We start from the raw sequence: 7,166 nt of genomic DNA, 5'->3' as shown, positions 1-7,166 counted from the left end.
GCACTCATTCAAAATGTTATTCTTACATTCAGAAATACCATAGGAAAGGATCCATTTGGAAACGTGTGCACCAGCCTGGGTCAGAAATTAAGTTGTTTCTTTGTTTTCTTCATTAAGGTTATTCTGAAAGCAAATTAATTTTCCCCATTTCATTTGAAAATTTCCATAGAAAAATAGACTTGGTTACTTCTGGTAATGATTAACACATACCCACAGATCTGTTGTGCACGCACAGCAGGTGTGATGGGTCCAGGCCATGTCAGGGTTACTGCGCAATGTGCAAATCAGATGCTGTGCACACGTACAGTAGCTCTGACACATCCAGTACCAAAGCTACTACCTCTAAATTGCGAAATTCTGCCAGCTTGTGGGCAACCAGCAAGACAACAGTAAAATCAGTCCGGCTGCAGAGAAACAACTTGAATGGCAACATACTCGTACATGAGAATAAGACATCAAAACATGTAAAGTACAGTTCGTTTATGAGGTTTAGTGGCACCATTTTGAATTGTAGTATTTCAGTTGCCCACTTAAATCTTTCAGTGCATGATCGGAAAAAGCCCAAGAAAAATATAAATCTATTTCCATATGTCCAGAAAATTAGGAGTATTTTACCTGGGAAACTACTTCTTTTTGTGATTTTAATATTTCTGAGACTCTTTTTAGCAGAACAATTTTGTGGGAAATTCCAAGCAGCTGCAACATGGGCCCTGTCTAGAACAGAGCTTGACCAGTGCCTCTAAAAATTGCTATACAACAAACAAAAAAGAAACAAAATAAAACCAATAAAAGTAGCAGTGGTCTGTGACATAATTTAGGTCATGTATGTTCTAACCTGTTTCTTCTCCATTGCAAATGCTTAAAAGGATTGCTATAACCACCAAATACCTTTTTATTTTCCAAGCTATATTAACAATTGAACACCAATGAAGGAAGGTTACCGAGTGGTTATTTCCCACTTCTTGAAGATTTAACCACAAGCACTTTAAAACTATGTTTGGAGGAGGGGGGTAAGAACACAAACATTGGTTGCAGGAAAAAAGGTGCATTAAGCTATTTTTTAAGAAACTTGATTTTCTATACAGTAGAGCTCATATATTCCTTTTATCAGGGAAAAATTGATGTTATCTATCCTTTGCTACAAATATTAAAGCCATTTTTAAAGTGACCTGAGACACAGCAGAGTGGAAAGACATCTATTTGAAAAAGTAAATGAAAAGCAAAGAAGAGTTTTCTGTATAATTCTGACTCTTACCAATGACTTGGACATATCTTTTCAAACAGTGAAATGAAAGAATCTGCAGTTTCTGAGATTTTCTACATTCAGTTGCAGTACCTGAAAAAATTGCTGAAGTAGAAGAGTATCTAAAAGGAAAGAAGATCAAATTTATTTTCTGACACAAGGACTCTTTTTGCTACTGGCCATAAAACTTAAAGCAAAGCTTCAACAAAATATCAGGAGGAGACACAAACAGCCGCTATACTTCAGGTCAATCTTACAAACTGAAATCAGATATTTTTCTATAACCACGTAAAACAAACTCCAGAATGTGGATTTTCTGTGTTCAGATTTGATTTGCAGATGCTTCCTCAAGCTCTTCTACTTGCACAGAGAGTAAATTGTAACTCCCCTTTTTTAACTTAGTCCTCCACAAGGTATGACTTCATGTTTTTATTTCAACAAATCAAAAGAGAAATTATCAGATAAATGCATTAGTCAGCAGTCTGTATGTATACCCCTAGGTCACTATGAAATGTATTTTTCTACCATGAAACACTCTTTTACCAGCCCCTGTGAACACACCAGGTCATCCTCTCGGGGTCACTGAACTAACGGGATTTGCACCTTGGAGGACAGGCAGATTATTGGGGTTTGTGCCATAGTTTCCCCTTTACCTTCTATTCAGCCCCATTGGTGAATGGCAAAGATTTTATCAGTGGGACCAAAGTGGGTAAGGGCAGAGCGAAACACTCTGGAGGCTCAACGCCAAAGCTGAGCCTCCAGATTTCCAAACAGAAATCAAATGCCACTCAGTTCAAACAGTTTCAGCTGCTGCTGGCTCCTGCTGGGCTGCTCCAGGGGCACCCGCATCTCTCCACAGAACGTGGCTTTCACACACAGCCCTAAGATCTACGAGAAATGCAGTTTCACAGCCCGATATGGGCTGCCTGGTCAGAAATCCTATCCAGATAACCTGGAACAACCGGAAGGAGAAACCTTTGCCCGCATCACACTGGCTGCCAGCTGAGGGATGGAAAGGTGCAGGCAGACACGGAACGGGGCAGCGGTGACACAGCCCCAGCTAGCTACGGCACCGCAGGGATGCACAGCTGCTGCAGTTGTCCACTACATCTCCGTTGTCCTCATGACCTGCTTCTTCAGGGAGCAGTCCCATTCCTCTGGCCAGGCAGCACAGTGTGGCCCACACACTGTTCATGGCTAGTGCTTGCCCACATGTACATCTGAAGAGATCTCCGGCTAAATACTTACCAGATCTTTGCACCTACTCACTTTCAGGTCTCTCCAGCAGACTATTTGTGCTGGGCTCAACAGTTGTCCATGCACTGCTTGCCACAGGGTCATGGCCTTTATATTCCCACTACGGGCATTTATCTAGACTGCTTTCATTTATTTTTATTTCTGGCAGCACACAAGACTGTGATCCAACTTCTCAGCATGCGGAAGGCCATCCCTACAGATGTCCAGGGAAATTTCTGCAGCTGTAAAGACTCTCTTCCCCTGTCTACACACTGTCACAAGACCCAAGTGTTCTGGGTCCATGTGGCCCTCCTTTTGGCCTGAGACCCTTAAGAAATAATATTTCCATATACAATGACCATGACAATGAGAGCGCTCTTTTGCCATCCAACATCCTTGTGTGCTTGGACAGCACAGTCCTAAGAGTTACTGCCCTGAAGAGCCCTCATGATATAAGGGTGTGAGATGGTGTCAGGTGTGTTGGGACACTACTGAAAGACTAGGCTGGGTAAAGGGAGTATGACAGTCTCTAAATTAATGTAACTGCCAATCCATTCCTAGATTTTCTCTGGAGAGACATCTAGTTGATCCAGAAGGGATCTCAGGAGCAATCTAATATGTATGTGACGTGGACAATCAGGGGAACAGATTTAGAGTGAAACAGTGTTACCTGAACTGGCAGCATAAACGTACTCTTCTGCTGTGATCAAGACCTGAATAGTAGTCAGCTAATAATGTAATACCCTGGTAGTATGCTACTGGAAAGAGGAATGATATGTCTCCTCCTTCCTAAATCTTTTAACTGCATCTGCACATGGCTGTTCTGCTTGAAAGTAGTGGGACTCATTTCAGGAACTCAGTGAGAGTCAAGGAACAACTAAATCAAGCCCACAGCAACCAGAACTGGGAAAGTATATATACATCATGCAGAAATCTCACTGATGGCATGTGCTGTGCTTCAATGGATCTGCACCCCTTTGGAGAAGTTAATTTGAAAACCTAGACAGATAACTGTTGATATGGCAACTGACAACAAAAATACCAATTAGCAATTTTCAACACGTGATTGAGACCCTGGCTAACAAAACACGCCTAATCCCAGCAGGTTATCAGTCCTTGTACAAGAATCTACAGTCCATCAGACAGTTTTTAGGGATACACAAACTATCGATATTTGAAAACCACCGTCCAAATATGATTTGAGAAGCGAAACATTTTGAAACTCCTCTCTACACTACAATTAAATACAACAAATTTTAAAACTTTAAAATATACCCCTCTACAGATAAAAACTTTGGAGCTATTGGTGTAAACAGCAGAATTCCTCCTTGTCTTCAGGAGACAAAATTACAGCCTTACAGTTTCTAGCATCCTTCAGGATGCTTCAGATTTTCCATTTTTTGAGGGCTTGTCTTTGTTGTGTTTTGCATACGTGAACATCTCTAAAAGGATGCATATGCTGTAGGTATGTGTACATGTTGGAAGATGGTGGTAGTTACACTGTTTCAGGAATTTTTTCTCATGTCTTCTGTGGGCTTCTTGTTTTGGTTTATAATTTATTGTCTGTATTTAGCTAACAGGCCTAGAGGCCTCTGAGTCTTCAATGCTACAAATATAAAATTATGGTATATTTTAAATGCTTTTCCATTTTGATAGTTCAGTATATCAGAGACACTGGTGAAGAATGATTCATTACCGAGAACAGTAAACTCCAGCCTTGCACAAGGATCAGCCAGCCCTTTATTGAGACTCCCATTTGGGCAGAAAAGTCCCTGAGACCTTGCCTAAGGAGCATAATTCCATGTAATGAAATCAATTCTGTTAACAACCACAGCAATTATTTTTGTGTTTGAAAACATGAAACACTGTAGCCTCACTGCTAGCTGAACTGCAGACACTTTTGCAGCAGGAATATTTTTTGTTACAAAGGAAGGAAAAATGCAAAAGGAAGTGCAGAACTATGATCACTTACTATTTTGTTGCACCCAAAATGGAAATACTATGTGCAGGCAGAAGTCAGTGACCGCCCCCATTCTCCAACCCCAAATTTTTGTCTTAATGGTACACAACAGGTTAAAACAGTATGGAGAAAATATTACATTATTCAATCTTATAATAAATTTCTGCAGGCAATATTCAGTAGCTCAGTTCAACCACTGGCCCCACTGGAGAGTTTTAGTGCTCTGAAGATTAAGATTAAATTCAGAAATAGCAAAGCCAAATTTTCTAGCTTTTTCAAGGGGCAGGAGGAGGATTATATATCCCTCTTATATGTACAAAATAAGTTTCCATTATTCAAGAGTTGTTCCATAGATCAGTCACTAAGACAAGTGTGCTTTTTCTGCAGTAAGCACGAACACTACCTTCATGACACAATGAGGTTTTGATAAACAGAAGCCTTTTAAGTAACATTATAGAAGTAACCATTTTTCCTTCATACCCTTTCAAAGGGGCACTGGCATTTTCAAAATGGCACACATGAATTACATACCAATCTAATGATCATACAGCACACTGGAAATTTACTCCTAAATGGCTTCTATTGTAAAAAGGTAGTCAATTTACATGTCAGAGTAAGGAGGTCTGAATAGAAGGAAAGCCTGAATATCCTCACGCTAGTTTAATTCCACAGACTTCATTGACATTATTCCTGATTTGTGCCACTGGAAATGAAAAGAGAATCAGATATGAAGCATTGCAATGAATGATGATGTATTGGTGATCAAAGTAGAGTAGCCTTCCATCAAAGAATAGTGTGCATTACTAAGCTCATTTTGTTGTACTAAATGACTTAATTCTCAGAAGAGGAATAGTCCCAAGCCGGAGAGCTAAAATCAGTTCAAAAGTACACAAAATATGAACACATACAGAAGAAAAATGAAAAAACAGAGAATAAAGAGTTGGTATTTTTCTCTCTCCATCTAAAGATCTCAACACAATTTACCATCTTGAATTATGTCAGCCTCATCACATTCCTTTAAGGAAAGCATTATATCAATTTGGAGATAATGAGGAGGCAAGATGTAAAGATTAAGGACATCATTTTCAGAATCACATCAATTATTTGGGAGTCTCAGTTCCTAGAACACATTGAAAGAACCAGAACTTCAGAAGAGCATTACATTAAAAAAAATTTCCAGCAAATTAATGGGAAGAATGAACATCCACCGTTTCTGAAAAATCTGGCTAACAATTCCCTTAACTGGGTACCATGAACTTCAGTGGATAGTTCTGGAAACATTAATCAGATCCAAACAAGCTGCATCAGAACCAGGATGAGGGCCTGGATCTTTTGATTCAGTAGCCTTGCATCTGAATCACAAGATCTTTTATCATTCTTGTTCTAGTTCAGGGATTTAAATAGGGCCATTTTAGAATTTGATGGACAGTTATTGCATGGGTACAAACCTTCTCAGCAAGCATAGTTTGATCAGCAAATGATAAACCAGTTACACATTTTTCAGGTTAGCTATTGTCGCTTTTACATTTTGTATTACAGACAAGTTCATTATAAGCTCATGATATCAGCATGTACTACTCACTCACCAGGAAGCAAAACTTCCTTTTGTGCAGAAATAGATGACCGGAAAAAGCCTCTGTTCAGGCAGTGCCAGTAACAACTGTGGAAGTTGTTTGTCTCACTCTTCGCTCATTTACCCGTAAACTCTGCTGCCTCTAACATCACACAGCTCTCAAGTAGACTCCATAAGTACATGACACTACGGGGTTAATGGACTCAGTTGCCAAGATTCAACAGCCAAAGAGATGGGTGTCAGATCTCTATATATAATCTCCCATACATCCAGAGCTGGGAAATGGAATCTGTGCAAATGAGAGAGAGATAAAACTTAACCAAGTATGCCCTTAATGTTAAGAGCCTCAATCAAGACAATAATACCTCCATTTCATAACTACAGGTTTTGCTTTACTTTAGCACCTGTTTATTAAACTCCTTGCATCTCATATTCTGAAATGGAAATAAGCCAATTTTTGAAAGCGGTGGCAAAGGATTTTTCATCACTAAGGGGCTCTAGGCATGGATGAAGAGAAGTATGCTGATTATGTAGCTCACATTTTCGCCTTTTATTTTTATGTGCTAATTGTACTGCTCTTTGCTGTTCTTGAATGGTATAGGTGCTTTGGAGATGTTTGATCCTAGTACCTCTGAATATCAGGCCCTGAAATGCTGCCACCTCTCTCAGTTTAAATTACCAAGATGTAAAAAATTAAAATCTCTATCTGATAGGGAAATAGAAAAATCCTAATCTTTGAGTTGTTCAAAATTACACTGGACAACACACTAGAAAAGATTACAATGAACAGGCATAATTCTTTGCTGGCAGGGAGATGGACTAGGTAAATGAATCACTCTCTTCTGTATCTAATTTCTATGATGGCAAGGCACGAACATTCTGACCAAGCAATTTACATTGATTTACAAGTATAATTTACAAATCTGTGGGTTCATACATCAGGATTTTGGATCAGCTTATATAATGTGTATAAATACATTTTCACTTTATTTGTTAATGTATTGCAAATGAGGACATAAATCTGATATGAACACAAGTTTACCTAATTTTATTCATCTAAAATGACAATCACTCCTGTACAAATGGGTAGCAGAGAACTACAGCACAGGCTTTGCTCTGTTCTTTAGCCCAGGGTTAAACTTCCAAACTAAATT

This window comes from Pelecanus crispus, chromosome 1, assembly GCF_030463565.1.
Source record: "Pelecanus crispus isolate bPelCri1 chromosome 1, bPelCri1.pri, whole genome shotgun sequence".
In the NCBI taxonomy this organism is placed as follows: domain Eukaryota; kingdom Metazoa; phylum Chordata; class Aves; order Pelecaniformes; family Pelecanidae; genus Pelecanus; species Pelecanus crispus.
This window is presented reverse-complemented; position numbering follows the sequence as displayed.